The 19940-nt window shown below is 41.4% G+C and overlaps 1 pseudogene; it reads right to left on the reverse strand.

The window, feature by feature from the left end:
- Positions 1 to 391: 391 nt before the first annotated feature.
- Positions 392 to 3158, reverse strand: LOC102121042 (BEN domain-containing protein 3 pseudogene; annotated as a pseudogene).
- Between the last annotated feature and the right edge of the window lie 16782 nt (positions 3159 to 19940).

Raw genomic sequence — 19940 nt, forward strand, 5'->3', positions numbered from 1 at the left:
CTGCTGAGTTTGCATTTGAGGTTGTGAGGGGCTGGGGAGGACACGACTAGGGAGAGAGGACCCCTGCCCACTGGTCCCTGCTCTCACAGCTTACGCTCCACACACTCAGGCTGCAGCGCCAGGGAACGCAGGACAGAGTCCCTGCTCTCACAGCTTATGCTTCCCACACTCAGGCTGCACCGCCAGGAAACGCAGGCCAGAAGTCGTAAGGACAAGCGGACAAGAGATCAAACTCAAGGCTTCTTTCTTGTGGTTGGTTGGGTGTGTACATGTGCAAGTGTAATAAGCCACACCCCACGGACATAAGGTGCCTGTCTGTGGATGCCATAGGCATGCTCCTGAGCATCGCTCAGTCTCTGGTGACCCTGAGTCTCTGGACAGGCCACGGCCTTCACTTCTCCACTTTCTTGGCTTTCTTGAGGATGTTGCATTTTTTCCTGTTATGGCAGCGGCACTGCTCGTCGATGCTGGGGATACATTCGCAGTGCCACACCTCCTCCACCTTCTCCACGGGGTAGATGGCTTCCACGTTGTGGCGGATGAGCCGCAGCTGCATAGGGTCCAGCTGCTTCTTGTTGCAAGCCCGGGAATGGTTGTACTGCAGCTGGAGGTTCTCGGTGGTGGAGGAGCCCCGTGGCAATGTTGCCCACGGAGAGGCTCTGCTGCACGATCTCGCTCACCTCATTGTCGGACAGCAGGTAGGGAGAGGGCACCGGGAAGCTGGGTGAGGGACCACCACCTCGTCCAAGGGGATCTTGCAGAAGTCCTTGCTGCTCCTCTCGGGGGCAGCGGGGGACCCTCAAACTCCTCCTCAAACCTTTTGGGGTTGACTGCATAGCTCCTCATGTCTCTGCACTCGGGCCCAACACATGGACCTTGCACCGCTGCTGGTAGGAGCGCCTCTGCTCGTGTCCCGGCGTGGGCAGTGCTTGTCCAGTTTGCCAGTGAACTCCAGGGTCCAGAAGCAGTTGTTTTTGGTGCGGAGGTAGCGTAGGTGCACATAGTGGTGAATGAACTTGTTGCAGGATGGGTCCAGCTACTTCTTGCCCAGGGAGCCACTGCAGCTGTACTGCTTGTGCAGGTGCTCATGGGTGAAGAGCTTGGGGAACAGGGGCACCAGCAGGCATGAGGCGAAGTTGCTGATGGACAGGCTGCTCTCATAGATACTGCGCAATGCTCCTTGCTGAGCAGGCAGTCGGTGCCGGGCACCTCCAAGTTGGGTTGGGGGATCTCCAATTTGTCCAAGTCGATGGGTACCAGCCAGATCTTCTTGGAGCAGTGCTGCTCGCGCTTGAAGCTATCCTCCACCTTGATTACTGAGATGTCATTGGGCAGGCTAGAGGAGTCATAGCAGTCATCGCGTGGGGGGCTCACCTTTGCTGCCCGGGTCCAGCCGCAGACCCTGGAGCTTGTCGTTGATGCGCTGGGCGCACTGCTGCAGCCAGGCCTCCTCCTGCATGTGGGGCAAGTTGACCTCCTTGTAGTTGCGGATGATTTGCAGCCTCTGCGGGTCCAGCTCCTGCTTACCGCCGTCCCCGTGGCAGCTGTCCTGCTTGCCCAGCTTGCGGTGGTCAAAGAGCTCAGGGAAGAGCCAGTGGAGGATGAAGACGGCAAACTTGCCGGGTGAAGAGGCTTCATCCAGGAACTCGGTGAGGTCCTGCATGTCCACCACGTGGTCTGAGGCGATGGTGCTGCTCCGATCCAGAGACATGCCCTCCTCCTCTTTGTGGTCCAGGAAGTGGCCGGGGTCCACTGCTCGGCCTCAAAGAAGCTGGCGGCCTGGCCATTGGGCTGGCTGTTCTCCATCTCCCGCTGGGCCCAGAAGCGACTGAAGAAGTTACTCAGCTGGGGCAAGCACTCGGCCTGTCACACAGCCGTGTCCTTCACTGAGGGGTAGTAGACCTCCATGTAGTTGTGGATGTGCTTCTGGTGCAGTGACTCCAGCTTACGCTTGGCCTCAAAGCCACAGGCACTGCAGCCTCGGGAGAAGTCGACTGTGGCTGATGAGCTTGGGGAAGAGCTGCACCAGCAGGAAGCAGGCCAGGGCCTCGCCCGACAGGCTCTGGTCCACAATCTGCTTGAGCTACGCCGCCCGTGAACTGCTGTTGGGTGGTGGGGGCGGCTGGAATTTGGCCACCATCTCAGTGTGGTTCACCTTCAGGGAGAGCAGATCCACTTTGCTGTGCAGCTGGGACCTGTTGGACGTGAGGGTGTTGAGCATGTAGAATATCTTCTGGATCAGGAAGTAGATGTTAGGATCACTGTTGGTGGCCGCCCCAGTGCTGCCACAGTCCCACTTCTGTGGCTCATTCAGGAGCCTAAGTGGCAAGGGGCTGTTGCTGGCATTTGCCTTCTGGAAGAGCTCATACATGTTTAGCAGGTCCCCTGAGGGAGGATTCTTCTTCTCCATGACCTTGTGCGAGATGCCATACAGAGGCTTCTTGTAGTAAGGGGTGGTGGCGTAGTTGCAGGGCTCCTCCTTGCCTGGCCACACAGAGCCTGAGCTCCTGCCCTGCCAGCCTGCTCTCCATTGCCTTGGCAGGGCAAGCTGTTCTCAGGTTCCACATGCCTTCTAGGAGTGCCTCTGGGATCAGCTGCCTCCTCTTCATGCTGGGGACGGAGTCTGGGGGCCACTGCTGACCTGCCAAGTCCTGGAGGGCAGTGAAGACGCTGTCCAGAGGGTGCTTCTCAGAAGTCCTGGAATTCATGGAGCAGCCTAGAGCAGCATCTTCGGCCTCTGTCTCCACTCTCACTTCTTAGAAGTTCTTCTACGTCTTCACTGAATTCAGTTGAGTTCATCTTCTGTTCCACTGGGACTCCAGTTCTGCACTTTGCTGGGCAGCCTGAGCCAAGTTTGGGCGCCAAGTGGTGGGGAGGGTGCAGGGCCAGGGAGTGGGGGAAGCACACAAAGGGCCTGGCCAGGGCGACTGGGGGAGGTGCCGGGGGTGGCAGACAACCAGGCGTCGTGTATTTCCCCTCTCTTTGTGAGTGTCTGTGTGCTGCGCTGTTGTGTGACGTGACAGGACTCCATGTGTCATTTCCACACAGGGACACAGGAGCCCTTGCTGCAGTGGAGCTGCAAACCCTCCGCCCACACCTGCAGTCCACACCTCCCCGTCAGTGGGGCACACGTGGGCTATTTCCTTCTTATTTATTTATTTTTTATTCTTTTTTTTCCTAGAGTGCTCAGCAGAATAGGTTAATTTCATCTATATGTGGGTTTTGGACATTTTAATTGTTTATTTCTAGGGTTCTTGCATATACTTGGGTTGTATATTTGTGAGTAGCATGGATATAAGTGTATTTTTAAATAGGAGTTGTTTTAGGATGCTTTTGGGGTGAAAGTATATGCATAGTTTATGATGTGATAGAGTTTAGAGGTATTGATTAAGGAAGTGTTTTATGAGTTTTGTCAAATGTATTTTCTGCAATAATTGATATTTTTCCTTTAGTCTATCCATGTGGTGTATTACACTGATTGATTTTCAGTGCATTGAAACCATCTTTGTTGAATGGTGTTGAACTGTCAGTACCATTGATGTTGAACCATCTTTGCTTTCCAGGAATATATCCCACTTAGTCCTGGTGGATAATCTTTTAATGCACTGTTGAATTTGGTTTGCTAGTATTTTGTTGATAATTTTTGAATCAATATTTATAAGGGATATTGTTTGCTAATGTTCTTTTCTTGCAGTGTCTTTGGCTTTGGTATCAGACAATGCTGGCCTTGTAGAGTGAGTTTGGAAGTGTTACCTCCTCTTCAATTTATTGGAACAGTTTGAGGAGGACTGATATTAATTCTTCCCTAAATGTTGGTAGAATATACCAGTAAAGTCATCTAGTCCTGGGCTTTTCTTGGTTGGAAAGTTTTTGATTACTAATTCAATCACCTGATGAGTTATAGGCTTCAGAGTTTCCATTTCTTCATGATTCAACATTGGTAGATTGTGTTTTTATAGTATTTGTCTATTTCATGTAGATATCCATTTGTTGACATACAATCATTCATAGTTCTCTCTTGTAATCTTTTTTATTTATGTGAAATCAGCAGTATCCCCTCTTTCATTTTGAATTTTAGTTGTCTTGTCTCGGGTAACGTTGCTAAAGATTTGTTAGTTTTTTTTCTTTTTTTTGAGACAGAGTCTTGCTCTGTTGCCCAGACTGGAGTGCAGTGGCATGATCTCAGCACACTGCAAACTCTGCCTCCCAGGTTCAAGCAATTCAGCCTCCCGAGTAGCTGGGACTACAGGTGCATGCCATGATGCCTGGCTAATTTTTGTATTTTTAGTAGAGATGGGATTTCACCATATTGGCCAGGCTGGTCTCGAACTCCTGACCTCAGGTGATCCACCTACCTTGGCCTCCCAAAGTGCTGGAATTACAGGTATGAGCCACTGCACCCAGCCTTTGTTTTTTGTTTGTTTGTTTTTGCTTGTTTTTTCTTTTTTTTTTTTTTCAAAGAACACATGATTTTGTTGATTTCCTATTTTTTAAAAAATTTTCTATTTTATTTCTCTGCCCTAATCTTTATTGTTACTTTTCTCTGCTAGCTTTGGGTTTAGTTTTTTATTGTTGTTGTTTTGTTTTATTTCTGTTTTTAGTTTTTTAAGATGTAAAGTTTCATCATTAATTTGAGATATTTCTTCTTTTCTAATCAAAGTGTTTACAGTTATACATTTCCCCTGTAACTGCTTTTGCTGACTCCCATAAATTTTGGTATATTGTATTTTCATTCAAAGATACTGTCTAATTTACCTTGCAGTTTCTTCTTTGATCCATTGTTTGTTTAAGAATATGTTGTTTGAGGCCAGGTGTGGTGGCTCATGCCTGTAATTCCAGCACTTTGTGAGGCTGAGGTGGGCAGATCACCTGAGGTTAGGAGTTCAAGACCAGCCTGGCCAACATGGTGAAACCCTGTCTCTACTAAAAATACAAAAATTAGCCAGGCTGGTGGCGGGGACCTGTAATCCCAGCTACTTGTGAGGCTGAGACAGGAGAAGAACACGGGAGGCACAGGTTGCAGTGAGCCAAGATCATGCCATTGCACTCTAGCCTGGGCAACAAGAGCAAAAAGTCTCAAAAAAAAAAAAGAAAAAAGGTGTTTGATTTCCACATGTATGTGGATTCTTCTGCTGTTTATTTCTAGTTTCATTACATTTTTATCAGAAAACATACTTTGTATGATTTAAATGTTTTTAAACTATTAAGACCTATTTTGCGGCCTACCATCGTCTGTCCTGGAAAATGTTCCATGTGCACTTGAGAAAAATGTGTATGTCTTCTTGGTGAGTTGATGCTTTTATCATTATACAATGTTCATGTACCTTATACCAGTTTTTGACTTAAAGTCTATTTTGTCTACTGTTGGTATAATCACCCCAGTCTCTCTGTCTCTCTCTCTCTCTCTTTTTTTTTTTTTGAGATGCAGTCTCGCTCTGTCGCCAGGCTGGAGTGCAGTGGCGCAATCTTGGCTACTGCAACCTCTGACTCCCTGGTTCAAGCGATTCTCCTGCCTCAGCCTCCCGAGTAGCTGGGACTACAGGCACGCACCACCACGCCCAGCTAATTTTTGTATTTTTAGTAGAGTTGAGGTTTCACTATGTTGGCCAGGTTGGTCTTAAACTCCTGACCTTAAGTGATCTGCCTGCCTTGGCCTCCCAAAGTGCTGGGTTAACAGGTGTGAACCACTGCACCTGGCATTTTTTTGGAGATGGAGCCTTGCTGTGTTGTCCAGGTTGGAGTACAGTGGCACAATTTTGGCTCACTGCAACCTCTACCTCCTGGGTTCAAGCAATTCTTGTGCCTCAGCCTCCCAGGGAGCTGGGATTACAGATGCATGCCACCATGCTCAGTTAATTTTTGTATTTTTAGTAGAGACAGGGTTTCACCATATTGACCAGACTGATCTCGAACTCCTGACCTCAAGTGATCTGCTCGCCTCTGCCTCCCAAAGTGCTGGGATTACAGGTGTGAGCCACCATGGCTGGCCTCCTATTTGTGTCTTTAGATCTAAAGTGAGTCTCTGTAGACATCCTTTAGTTGAATCATATTTTTAAAAAATCAATTCTGCCAATTTATGTGTTTTAATTGCACAGTTTAATACATTTACATTTAAAGTAATTACTGATAGGGAAGAATTGACTATTGCCATTTGTTTTCTTTTAAGTCCTATTGCTTTTTTTGTCCTTCATTTCCTCCATTATTGCCTTTTTGTTTAGTTGATTTTTATAGTGAAATATTTTGATTTCCTTCCCATTTCCTTTTGTGTACATTCTATTGATATTATCTTTGTGGTTACTATGGGGATTACATATAGCATCCTACATGTGTAACAGTGTATTTTAAATTGATACCAGGTAATTCCAATCACAATTTAAAAACTCTACTCTTTACAAAACCACCCACCATTTTATATTATTAATGTTACAGTTACATCTTTATATATTATGTACCCATTACTATATAATTATTTTTATGCTTTTGTCTTTTAAATTATGTAGAAGAATAAAAAATGAAGTTATCAACCAAAAACTGATTTTTATATTTATCCATATATTTGCCTTTATGGGAAATCTATATTTTTACCTGGCTTCTAGTTACTGTCTAGCATCCTTTGTTCCTTTTGAAGGATTCCCTTTAGCATTTCTTGTAGGGCAGGTCCTTCAGCTTATATCTGGAATATCTTAATTTCTTCCTCACTTTTGAAGGACAGTTTTGTTAGATATAGAATTTTTGATTGATTTTTTTTCTCAGCATTTTAATTATACCATCCCACTAACTTCTGGACTGTACAATTTCTGCTGAGAAATATGCTCATAATTTCTTTGAGGAAGTATCTTGTGCTGCTTTAACAGAATGCCTGAGACTGGGCAATTTATACTGAGTGGAAATTTACTGGCTAACAGTTGTTGAGACCAAGAAATCCAGTATCGAGGTGCTGGCAGATTGTGAGGGTCTTCTTGCGTGTCACCATGGTGACACGCATCACGTGGCAGAAGAGCAACCGGTGAGAGAGAAAGACAAAGGGAACCTGAACTTGCCATTTTCTAATGGCATTCATTCCACCAATGAGGGCAGAGCCATCATGGCCTAGTCATCGCAAAGGTTCCACATCTTAATAGCGTTACAGTGTCAACTGAATTTCAACATGAGTTTTAGAGGGAACAGACATTCAAACCGTAGCACCATGTATGTGATAAGTTGCTTTTCCCTTATTGCTTTCAGGAGTCTCTTTTTGTCTTTCAACAATTTGTGTTTTATTGTGTATTTCTTCAGATTTTATTAAGTTTCTTGGATTTATGTGTCTATGTCTTTCCTCAAATTTGGAAAGTTTTGGGTCATTATTTCTTGAAATAATCTGCCTATCTCCTTCCCCTTTCTCTATGTCTTATCCTATTAAGACCCCCTGCCCCGTAATGCATATGTTGGTCTACTTGATGGCACCCCATAAATTCCTCATGCTCTGTTCACTTTTCTTTATTCTTTATTCTTTTTGCTCCTCAGATTCAATAGGGCATGTCTTCAGGTTCACTGATTCCTTCTTCTGCCTGTTTGAATCTGTTGATGAATTCTAATGAATTTTTCAATTCAGATGTGAGATTTTACAGCTCCAGAATTTGTTTGGTTTTTTTATAGAAATTCTCTTTGTTGATATTTTCATTTTGTTCACATATCATTTTCCTGGTTTGTGGGGGTTCTTTGTGTTTTTCTTTTGCTCTTTAAGCATATTTAAGACAGTGGTTTTAAAGTCTTTGCTAGTAAGTCTGATGCCTTTTATCTTCAGGAACAACTTTTAGAGGGTTATTTTGTGCCTGTGAGTGGGTCACGTTTTCTTGTTTCTTGTGACCTTTAGTTGAAGACTGGCAGTTGAAAAAACAGCCACCTCTGTCTTTATAGACTGGCTCTGTATAGGGGAAGACCTTCAGGTATAAGCTCATCATGAACACTTAAAGTCTTCTCAGGTCTCTTCTGGTCATACGTCTTCCCTGTGAGAGTGCCTTTCTCCAGTCCACCTTATACCCAGCTGCTTTTCATGACTTCATTTCTGTGAGTGTCAACCCTGCTTCTTCCCAGGGTCTTAGCAGTTCTACTGTATTTCTCAATCACTAATCTCTTGCCCTAGGCATCTGCAGGTCTGTAGTCCCCCTGAAGCTTTCGTAAGTTATATTTCACAGCTTTGTCCAGTCTGAGGTGTGCTTCATTTGGCCATCTGAGCTCTCAGTTGGGTGACACAGAGATTAATCAGGCAATCCCTGGACAGATTAGACTGCTGCAAATTTGGCCTGCCCTGCTCTCTCTGCTCAGTTGCCCCATAGGGTAACTGGGGACTGGGTTGCTGCTTCCCCCAGACCATACTGTACAGTTCCAGGGAAGGGGTAGGGCAAGTGCAAATTAAAATGCCATGAACTTTTTTTACTGTTTTGAATGGAACTTTTTATTGATGGGGCTTTTGCTTGGTTACTGTAATCTTTACTGATTTCAAGGGCTCCTATAAGGCTATTTTAGTCAATATTTACTTGTTTATTCTACATTTATATGGGGGATTTCTGGGCTTGCTAGTCTTGCATCTTGCTGACATTACTCCTCTAACCCTCCTATTTTAAGATCAGTGCATTAGCAGCCTTAATTTTATCTGAAACTAGTTCCTTTCTGCCACGTAACCTAACATTTTGACAGGTTCTGGGAATTAGGACACAGACATTTTTTTCAGACATGAGTAAACTTAATGTAGTATCTTGAATGGGATCCTGGAACAGAAAAAGAACATTAGGGAAAAGCTAATGAAATTTTAATAAGATACAGAGTTTAGCTAATAGTAAACTGTAATAGTACCAATATTGGTTCATTAGCTATGACTAATGTACATTGGTAATGTAAGATGTAAACAACAGCAGACATAGGATGGAGAGTATATGGGAACAATCTGTACTGTCTTTGTTTCTAAAATTAAAAATGTATTTAAAAGAAAAGAGTAGCTATAATATATAATAAAACTGTGTAGTACTTTTGGACTGAGGTAGAGTACTCAAAGAAGGACAAGCTTGAAAGAGGGACCCCTCCCCAAGTCTGCGGTTCAGACCTCATTGGAGAAGGTATAGTTGCAACCCACTGGGAGGTAGAGACATTTGCTGATTTTCCCAGGTGAGTTGGCCCTCAGTTGCTTTGGGCAGGCAGGAAGCAACTTTGGGGTGCAGGAAACCTGGCATGCAGGTTTTCAGAGTGAGGAGGGTACCAGTGGCAACCCTCTGCGGTGCAGGTGGGGTGCAGGTGAGCAAAGGAAGTGGGTGCATGAGTGGGACTGGAGGAAAAGAGAGTTCTGTGTCTGTGTCCAGAGGGCAAGAGACATGCCAGGCTCTGAGGTCATTGAGTGACTCTCCTCTGGGCACATGGCTGGGCAGAGCACCCACCTCATATCACTTCTCAACTTTATGGCCCCAGAAGCAGCAGGACAGTCCCTTTCTCCTTGCAATGTTCTCCAAGCATCCTCTACTGAGAAAACTGTAAACCAAAAGCACCTGAGCCTAGTCTCAATTAATTTAGGAGTTTATTTTGCCAAAGCTAAGGACATGCCTGTCACAGGCCTCAGGAGGCCCTGATGACATGTGCCCATGGTAGTCAGCCTTCAAATTGGTTTATAAACTATGTCTTTTAGGGAGAAATAAGACATCAATCAATATGTGTAAGATGTACATTGTTTCAGTCTGGAAAGGCAGGACAACTGGAAGCAGAGGCTTCCGGGTCATAGCAGATTCGAAGATTTTCTAATTGACAATTGGTTATTATCTAAAGAGCTGGAATCAATGAAAAGAATGTCTGGGTTACAGTAAGGGGTTGTGGAAAAACCAAGGTTGTGTCATGCAGATGAAGCCCCCAGGTAGCTGGCTTCAGAGAGAATAGATTGTAAATGTTTCTTATCAGATGTAAAGAGTCTGTTCTATGAGTCTTAAGGTCTGTGTTGATGTTAATAGTAATGAGGCATGTCCAACCCCTGACCCCACAGGCCCCCTTCCCATTGTGACCTGAACTAGTTTTTCAGGTTAACTTTGGAATGCCCTTGGCCAAGAAGAGGAGTCCATTCAGCTGGTTGGGGGGCTTAGAATTTTATTTTTGGTTTTCAAAACCAAACGCTGTTAAGGAGAGATGCTGAAAGGAATTTCTGTTGCAGAGCATGTGTCACAGCATGAATTTGCAGCTGAGAGGCAGTAAATTGGTGACTACCACAGTTCCTCACCATCTTCCATAGCTCACACTGGGAGAACCACCAGAGAGCTTCCCACAAATTCAACTGTGCCCCTCATCAATGCATTATCTGGTTGGCTTAGTGAAGGGTCTATCCTTTGGGTCCCCCTCAGGGTGTGGTTTAAGGGTGGGTAAACATATTGGTTATAAGAAATGCCATCTGATATTTCCAGTCTCCAGAATCTTCAGACGCTTTCCTCTGCAGTTCTTCAGGGACAGTAGTTCTCCATTGAGTCCACATTTCAATTAACCCACCTGCCACATTATTAATGCCCCTCTTAACTGCTTGAGTCAACTCATTAAGTGTCAGATCCTGAGAGTACCTTGATGTTGATAAGTTTATCACAGTCTATATTTTATCCTCTTTTTTTTTTTTTAACTCTCTTAGAATGAGACAGGGATTTCTCTTGAAGTTAATGGAACTGAAGCATCAGGGCCCCTTATTTACATGTTCCCTTTCCATCCCTTGGGGAAAAAAACAGTAGAATTTACTCACATAGTTAATGTTTTCCATATGAAAAGTAAAATATCTTAACCACAGTCAGTTATGATAGCTGTTTCATTCTCCTCTGGCTTCCTCTTATATTGGGTAGTTTGGTATAGCATCAGACATGTTTGGACTTCACCCGAGGCATATTCTAGTTGAAGATACATTGAGTTTGAGTTTAGAGGGGAGTGTTTATATGCTTCCAAGTCACTTCTGTGTATAGATAAGTTATTGCTAGCTGTCCTGAGTAGAAATGTTCTCTAGGAACACTCGTGGAGAACAGTGTTGATCCACTTGCCATTGCAGTAAGATTGTGACATCACTGTGCTCTGTAGTTTCAGCCATTGGATGTTTATGGTTTAGAGGGGACAACAATGGTTTGAAATCTAAGGAGGCAAGAGTTTATCTATAGAAAATTCTCCCAAGCATCAGATCATCGGATATGTAAATCTGCAAGCTGCATATTTGATACTCATCTTGGCCCCTTCAAATGGAAGTCTTTCCTATCAGGAATATATTTATTAATGCAACTCTCTTTCTTTCTCTTTCTTTCTCTTTCTCTCTCTCTCACACACACACACCTCAAAATGTCTACGACTGTAAGGTAAATACTTGTAGGAAATACTACAGTGAGTTCATTTGCATGTGAAGTCACATGTTTTATAAACCCCACATAATGGACTCTCTCTTAGGGTATCTGACATTTGTCATCATAATGAAGTTTAGTGGTTTCACATTAAAAAAGCAGAAAGTGTACCATTTATATGAAATCCGCTGATATCTTGTAGTTCATAAGGGAAATAAATTTGATGGGGTTTTTCTTACATTTGACAACAATCCTAAAATTGTATGTGACTTTACCAATAATGAGTTGTGAAACTAACGAAATTTTCTGTGCCACTCATAACAACAACTACAAATGAATTTCTGTTAAGCATGATATCTGGAAAGAATCTGTATTTTCTCTAGAGAAAAGCAAATTGCAAGTTTACTTTCAAATGAGAACTAATCAAAGAGTAAGGAGCCATTGATACATGGAAAATATATTAAATAGTGCCTCAGGCTATTAACACAAATATGGTATTTTTTGTACTTTGTAATGTTCGTGTGATATTTTTGAGCCTTCTTTTTTTTTTTTTTCTTTTGAGACAGAGTCTTGCTCTGTTGCCCAGGCTGGAGTGCCATGGTGCAATCTCAGCTCACTGCAACCTCCGCTCCCTGGATTCAAGCAATTCTCCTGCCTCAGTCTCCTGAGTAGCTGGGATTACAGGTGTGTGCCACCATGCCTGGCTAATTTTTGTATTTTTAGTAGAGACGGGGTTTCACCATGTTGGTCAGGCCGGTCTCAAACTCCTGACCTTGTGATCCACCCACCTCGGTCTCCCAAAGTGCTGGGATTACAGGCGTGAGCCACCGCGCCCGGCCTTTAAGCCTTCTTAAGTATGTAACTCATTGTGATTTATGTTCTAAATGTAGATAAATGTTCACTTGGAGAGATAATTTTGTATTATTAAAAAGAAGTTCCTCCAAAACTATAAGCATCCGGGCCCATGCAACTTTGGACAGCACTAACTAGTTCCCTAGCCTAAGTCAGTTTACCTATGGCCCTAATCTAAGGAGAAGATGGGGTTTTCTGTAGGAAGAGCCGTGGGTTATGAGAACAAGGACTCCATCACTGCAGGTAAGAAGAGCGACAATAACTCTTGGCCGGCAGTAGCTTATATTTACTAAGGCTTTTACCGTTTAAATGTCAATTAGCTCTCATTGTGTAAAAAACTACCCCCAAACACTTGATGGCTGGAAGCACCAACCATTTATTTAGCTCCTGAATGGCTCTGATGATCTGGCCCAGGTCCAGCTGGTTCTAGACAGGGCTGGCTAGTGCTACCGTAGTCGTCCAGTCATCCGGTTGGCCGAAGAGTGGCTGCAGCTGAGATGACTCATCTCCCTCCTCCGTGGTGTCTCTCATCCTCCAAGAGGCCTGAGTTTGTTCATGTGGGAACTGGGCAGGCTCCAAGACAGACAAAGAAGAAGTACATAGGGCTTCTTAGGGCCTGGATTCAGAACTGACAAGTCATCACTTTTGCTGTGTTCTATTGGCCAAAGCAAGCAAATGTGTCTTATTTCTTTTGGCACAGATATATTTTATTACATTTATAATTATAAACAGCTTTGAGTGGCAATGAACCCTTGCTTGTGGTAATAATAGATTAATAACTCTACGATGGTTATGGTGATAACAATGGTAGAGTTACAAGGAGAAAAGTCAAGTGTTTAAACAGCATTACCTTGGCCAAGAAGTGACTAAAACAAAACTACAGTCTTACTTATAGCACCTCATATGGTATAGTAAAATGGATATGGTCTTTAGATAAGACCAGTCCTGAATTCTCCCTTCACTGTTTATTAACTGTGTGAACTAGGGAATGTTGGTAACATTTCTGAGTTTCAGTTTCATATCTGTATAGCAGAGATATCTGTTTCACAAGATTGTGTTAAATAAAAATAATTTTGCATTAAAATACCTGTCTTCTCATGGGTTGCCTTTCATTGCCATTTTATTTTGGCATCCTTTTGCCTCTCAGATGTCTTCTGAGATTCAAGTTAACCATTATCGTTTTTTAAACTCCAAAGATCAAAGAAGGTTTCCAGCCTCTATATGGATGAGAGCAATGGAAGTAGTTGCCGTGGTCTTAAGCAGGTCCCCTGGGCCCTCTTCCTCTGATTTTCTCCTAAACAGCTTCAGCTGATACTATGTCCAGGGATTAAATAAAATTTCAGAGATATTAAATTGCCCATAGGCACCAGAGACAATTCTGTCAGCAATGAAAAGCATTCAACAGGTGTTCATATACCAATAATAACATGAAATATTAATAAACTAGTTTAGTGTATTAAACATTCAACTGTGAAATCTCTGTTATGTGTCCAGCACTTTATTAGGCCACAATGACTTACAAAAAAAATCAATGTATTTCCACCACACGCTATACATACTAATTGCAGGTATTAAAGCATGTATCATCTAACTAACAATAAATGGCATTTTTGGTTAATGAGAAGGAACATTCAGTGCTGGAAAATGAGACTGGTATTCTCATACATTAATTTTAGAGTTTCGACTGGGTGAGGTGGCTCACACCTGTAATCCCAGCATTCCGGCAGGGTGAGGTGGAAGTATTGCTTAAGCTCAAGAGTTCAAGATCAGCCTGTGCAACATAGCAAGACTTCTTTTAAAAACATGTAAGAACCTCTTATTTTTGCCTCCCTTCTTCTGTGTTTTTAGGAATAATTCCAATTCATTGCTTTTCTTGACCCCGTCTACTATTATTGAATATACCATCTAAAAATGGCTTCATTGACTTTTTTTTATACTGTAGTGCTTTCAGATCTATTCTCTAAATATTAATAAGCATCTATTTAAAACACACACAGAGATGTATAATTTTGTTGCTGTCTTGCTGAAAATACTCAACTTATTTTCTTTGTGTTTTAAGAATAAAAATTTGAATGTTATCCTACCATCTTCTGCATGATTTGACGCATTCTGACTTTCATCCTTATCTTGATATACACTCCCTCTATCATTACTCCAGGTACACAGGCGTTTTTTCAATTCCTGGAAAAAATCAAACTCCTTGCTGATGGGGAGTTTCCTGTCCTAATGCTTGAAGTACTGATGTCTCCTCTCACCCCATTTGCCTTTGCTGACTCTTCAACTTGGAAGCTTTCTTCATTGCGGTAGCAGGGTGACATGCAAACCATGGCCGAGCTATACATGGAATTCTCTTTCTGTTTAAGATATCCACCATTGATTTTGATTGTTTGCAGTAATTAACTCTGAAGGATCCAGATTTTCCTCTGAAACTAGCCCCAGTATCAATTTACAGTTTCCCCTGAGCATACTCTTGTATTGCTTAGTTTTAAATTCTATATTGGTATATGTATTTGCTATCTTTACCTCCATACTCACTTATCCTCTGGTTGAGATGAAGGCAAATGCTTCTCACTACTCTTATTTCACAATGCCAAGTGAAATGTCTTGGTTTCTAATCCATAGTAGACATAGAAGACAGCATAAGTAAAGTGACTAGCACAATTATTCTGAGCTTGGCGATCAGAATCTTTTACACGTAGAATGATAAAGCAAGAGGTATTCCATTTGTTACCATATCACATCAAAGAGCACATCACCAGAAAACTGTGTCCAGTTCTTCTTGACACCACACACTCTACACTCCCATCAGCATGTCTGAGGTGTAGCTGCAGACGGGAGGAGCATAATCAAGGGAAACAGGCAGTGGTTGGTTTTGTTACCAACCGTATAAAACAAAAGCTGGACAAAAATCTAATCTTGGAAAAACCTGCCATGCCTTTGATCAGCTGGGCCCCTCTGGGATTTGGATTTGAATACATGAATGGCTCTGGAGCGTGTCACTGTGTTTTCAATCTCAGAAGTGATGGCCCCTACTTGCTCTGAGATAATGAAAGTGCCCAAGTCAGAACTCTGCTGAGAGTCCTGAGTCCTGTCCAATTTGAAAGATTATCCAGTTTATCAATTAGGGCAAAGGATTTTCACCTTCTAATGGCATTCTGTTTTTTTTTTTTTTTTGAGGCATTGACATTCAGAGAAGGTAAAAATTCTCTGTTTCCCAAAACTACTCAATTAACAGATTCATGGAAAAATTAAAATTGTCTGAATATTTTCTTTGTCTGAGATTATTTTTAATTTTTACATTTGTATATTTTTCAAAGAACATTTACAATTATGCTATGGAACATAACACAAGAGAATTAAGTGTTTTATTGCCTTAAAAAGCTGTATTAGGAATCCAGGACCCCAACAAAAATGTGAGCCAGATATACTCTAGTTGCAGTTAGAGATTTAATTCCACTTTACAAAGTCTGGCTAATTGAATGAGCCTTTCTTGGATCTCATGGATATACAGGCCTATCATTCTTAGGATGATTAGGTTTATTGCATTTATTTTATAACATTTCCCCTTGCCACTTTAATGTTTATGAAGCATGATCACAGCACCTCCCAGATGTGGTGTGCACACCTGCCCTTGAGGTGAGTGACAGACACATTTGCATTCTCCTCTTGTAGACTGACAGTGGTGGCTGCAGCACTTGCTTGCTGAGTGACCTCAGGCAAGTTATGTCCCATCTGAGGCTCACTTGAAATATTATATTTGTACTTTATTTCTTATAAAATTTTTTAATGCCTAGCATGGTACCAAGCTAGATACTGAAATCCAGACGAAAGAGTTAGTGTTATTTTATTTTTTGTAGGGACAGAGTCTTGCTGTGTTGCCCAGGGTGGGCTCAAACTCCTGGCCCTCAAGTGATCCTCCCACATTGGCCTCCCAGAGTGCTGGGATTATGGGCATGAGCCATTATGCCTGGCCTTAAAAGGCTAATTGTTGTCTTTACGAGGTTTGTGGTAAGGAAGGAGAAAGAAACAAATTAGTAATCCCAAATCTACATATAATCACGATATGCAATAGGTTCTGTAAAGGAAAAACAGGGTGTTATGTGAAGTTTAACAAAGACAATGAATTATAATTGTGGGTTCCATGGAGAAAGTCATCTAAGAAAGTTATGCTTTAGCTCCAATGTGAAAAATAAAGACAAATGAGGCAGGTACAGTGAGTGAGGAGCAGTAGCCCCAACAGACCAGAGAATGAATGGCCTGAAAGGAACTTTTTTGGAAAGAATTTGAAGGAGGTCGGTGGGACTAAATCACAGAACAAAGGAGGATGCCAAAGAAAGGCTGTAGACATTGGCTGGGCCTCGTCAGCTACTATAAAGATTTTTTAAGAACCCTCCATGCAAAGGAAATCCTTCCCAGGCTTTTAAGCAGGGGCATGATATGATCTGAATTGCATTTTAAAAATCTCACTCTGGACGTTGTATAAATGATAGCTAGCAAAGGAAAAGGAGAGGCTTTGAGGGGAAAAATGAAGAGCCTAGGAAAACAGAACAACTCTAGGTGTGAGATGAAGACTGACAGTGTTTCAGAGTGTAATAATATAAGAACATCGGGCACAAAAAAATATTAAAAACGTGAAATAAAAAGTACACGTCTTAGGCCGGGCATGGTGGCTCACGCCCATAATCTCACACTTTGGGAGGCCAAGGCGGGCTGATTACTTGAGATCAGGAGCTCGAGACCAGCCTGGCCAACATGGTGAAACCCTGTCTCTACTAAAAATACAAAAATGAGCCAGGCATGGTGGTACACACCTGTAATCCCAGCTACTCAGGCAGCTGAGGCCGGAGAATCACTTGAACCTGGGAGGCGGAGGTTGCAGTGAGCCAAGATCACGCCACCGCACCCCAGGCTGGGTGACAAAGCAAGACTCAATCTCAAAAAAAAAAAAAAAAAAAAGTACCTATCTTAATAAGATGGGGAGGACTAAAGACAATGAGGATCTTAAAAGCAGTCAGAGGAAAACATACCAGGAATAATCAGTTGCATTTTTATATACCAGCAAAATGTTATATTAAGTAGATTTTTAAAAAGATACTTAGAATAACAAACACATGATCAATCTATTATACACATGGCATGATAAATTTAGACTGTTCAAAATATATAACACTAGTCAGAGGTATTAAAGAAAAACTGAATAAAGTTATGATATATGATCATGGATGGGAAGACAATGACATAAAGATTTCGGTTCTCAAATATGATCATATATGCAATACAATTTCAATCAAAATAATGATGATTTTTACGGAAATTCCAAAAATACCTTAAATTTTATATGAAAGATAAGAGGGCAAAACATTAGGCAAATATTTAAGGACATAAGGCAAAATTTAGGACAGAGAGGACGTGTTTTAAATTTATAATAATTTTGATAGATGATAATACAGCAAAGATATTGGTTGTATAAGACGAGAATACAAGCTAAGGAACAGAATCACAATCATAAGGAAATTTTATGTATGACCAAAGTTGTATTGAAAATAATTTGGGGCAGGGTGCGGTGGCTCACACGTGTAATCCCAGCACTTTGGGAGACTGAGGCAGGTGGATCACTTGAGGTCAGGAGTTCAAGACAAACCTGGCCAATATGGTGAAACCCTGTCTCTACTAAAAAAATACAAAAGTTAGCTGGGTGTGGTGGCATGAGCCTGTAGTCCCAGATACTTGAGAGGCTGAGGCAGGAGAATCGCTTGAACCTGGGAGGCGGAGGTTGCAGTGAGCCGAGATTGCATCACTGCACTCCAGCCTGGGTGACAAAGTGAGACTCTGTCTCAAAAAACGAAAAAAAAGAAAATAATTTGGCAAAAGAATGGATATGGCAGGGGCGCTAAACACTGGCTTTTTCAAGTTGTTTTGACTATTCTAGGTTACCTTCTTTCCTTATATAAATTTTAGAATCATCTTGTCAATACATACAAAAAATCCTTCTAAAAGATTTACTGAGATTGTTTTGAATCTGTAGATCAATTTGGGGAGAATTGATATCTTAAAAATATTGAGTCTTTGACCCATGAACACAATGTGTCTCCATTTATTTAGGTCTTCTTTAGTTCCTTTCATCACTGTTTTGTAGTTTCAGCATATATCTCCTGCATATACTTAATTACCTTTATATCTTAGTATTTTATATGTTGTTGGTACCTTATAAATGGGAACTAAACATTTTTAAATTCAATTTTTTGGCTAATGTATACAAATGCAGTTGATTTTTGTGACCTTAGATCTTGTGATCTTCCCAAACTCAGTTATTAGTTGTAGTAGTTTGTTGTTGAATCTATAGAATTTTCTGCATAAAAGTAAAACATCATGTAATCTTCAAATTAAAGAGTTTTACTTCTCCCATTTAAATAAGATCACTTTCTATTTCTTATTTTTATTGGCTAGAATGGCTAGAATCTCTAATACATTGTTGAATAGAAATGAAAGGGTAGTCATTTTTGCTGTGTCCTGATGTTAGAAGAAGAGCATTTTACCACTAATACGATGTTAGTTGTAGGTTTTTGGTCAGTATACTTTATCAGGCTGAGGAAATTTCCTTCAATTCGTAGTTTCCAGAGAGTTTTTAATCAGGAATGAAGATTGGATTCTGTAAAATGCTTTTTCTGCATCTGTGGACATGGTCATAGAATTTTTCATCTTTATTCTGTTAATATGGCACATTATATTAATTGATTTTCAAAATTAAAGCAACCTTGTGTTTCTGGGATAAACCCCATTTAGTCATCATGTATCAACTGTTTTATATATTGTGAGATTCATTTAGCTTCGTTTTTATTAACTGGATAATTCTTGTGTCTGTGTGCATGGTGGGGATTATCATCTGTAGTTTTATTTTTCTGCAATGTCTATGCCTTGTTTTGGTTTCAGAGTAATGCTGGCTGCTGTGGTCTGAATGTTTGTGTTTCCCCCAAAATTCACTGCGTTGAAACCTAACCACCAATGCAATAGTATTAAGAGCTGGGAATTTTAGGAGATGATTAGGTCATTAGGGTGGAGACCTCATGGATGGGATTAGTGCTCTTATAAAAGAGACACAAGGGAGTTCATTCACCTCTTCCACCATGTGAGGACACATAGCAGGTGCCATCGATGAGGAATTGACAGATGCTGAATCTGCTGGCACATTGATCTTGGTCTATCCTTACTCCAAAAGTGTGAGCAATAACTTTCTTGTGTTTATAGATTACTCAGTCTAAGTTATTTTGTGATAGCAGCCTGAATGAACTAAGACACTGGCTTTATAGAATAAATTGGAAAATGTCTCTTCCTCTTCAATTTTCTAGAAGAGTTTGTACATAATCAACATTATTTACTCCTTAAATATATAGTGCTATTTGACAGTGAAGCCATATATGTTTAGGGTTTTCTTTGTGAGTATGTTTTTAACTATGTTTAATTTTTAATAGACATATTTATTCTTGAGTGCCCTTTGGTAATTTATCTATTTCAAGGAATTTCATCTAAGTTGTTGAATATATTAACATGAAGTTGTTAATATTCTCTTATTATATCCTTTGAATATATGTAGAGTCTATGACTTTATTAATCTCAAAGAACCATTCTTAAATCATTTATTGTCTTTATATTTTTTCTCTTTTCTATTTCATGGTTACTAATCTTTGTCTTTCCCTTCTGCTTATTTTGGGTTTAACTTTCATATTCTCTTCTAATTTGTTTTGCTTATTGTGTGTGTCAGCTTAATGTTTTTAACAG

Source organism: Macaca fascicularis, chromosome 15 (assembly GCF_037993035.2).
Source record: "Macaca fascicularis isolate 582-1 chromosome 15, T2T-MFA8v1.1".
In the NCBI taxonomy this organism is placed as follows: domain Eukaryota; kingdom Metazoa; phylum Chordata; class Mammalia; order Primates; family Cercopithecidae; genus Macaca; species Macaca fascicularis.